Below are 524 nucleotides of genomic sequence, written 5' to 3'. Positions count from 1 at the left end.
CATAGCTGAGGAGTGAGACTGTCTGTTCTGGAAGCTGCTGGCTATTAGGTTGGCTCTGCTGTATCACAGCACATCTTTTGTGAAAGAATAAGTAGAAAAAAAAAAAGCTTTAAGTACTCCTAGATTCCAGTGGTCAGCCCAGAACATAAAAGAAACCTCACACCACTAGTTACAGGACTAAAATATTACCATTTGAGCTACAAAGATCACTGTATCTTGATTCAACTTTTCAAACATGTAAATGCCAGGAACAAGAGGGAATTTCATTGATCACTGACTTTGCTGCATACTTATGAAGGAAGACACAAAGACTCTAGCATCTTACCTAATCAAATCTAGCTTTAGCAAGATACTACAGATGAAATGAAGTTTCCAGATTCTTTTCAAAAGGAGATGTGTAGGTGCTACCTGTTGAGAACATTCACAGGAAGGTTTCCCAAACCAAATCAGATTGCAAGTCCTTGTGTAAAAGTGCTATCAACCAAACATTCATTAAACAGTTAAGAGTCGTCTTGTAAAACGCT

The sequence above is a fragment of the Buceros rhinoceros genome, unplaced genomic scaffold (assembly GCF_000710305.1).
Source record: "Buceros rhinoceros silvestris isolate BGI_N320 unplaced genomic scaffold, ASM71030v1 scaffold8474, whole genome shotgun sequence".
NCBI lineage: Eukaryota > Metazoa > Chordata > Aves > Bucerotiformes > Bucerotidae > Buceros > Buceros rhinoceros.
This window is presented reverse-complemented; position numbering follows the sequence as displayed.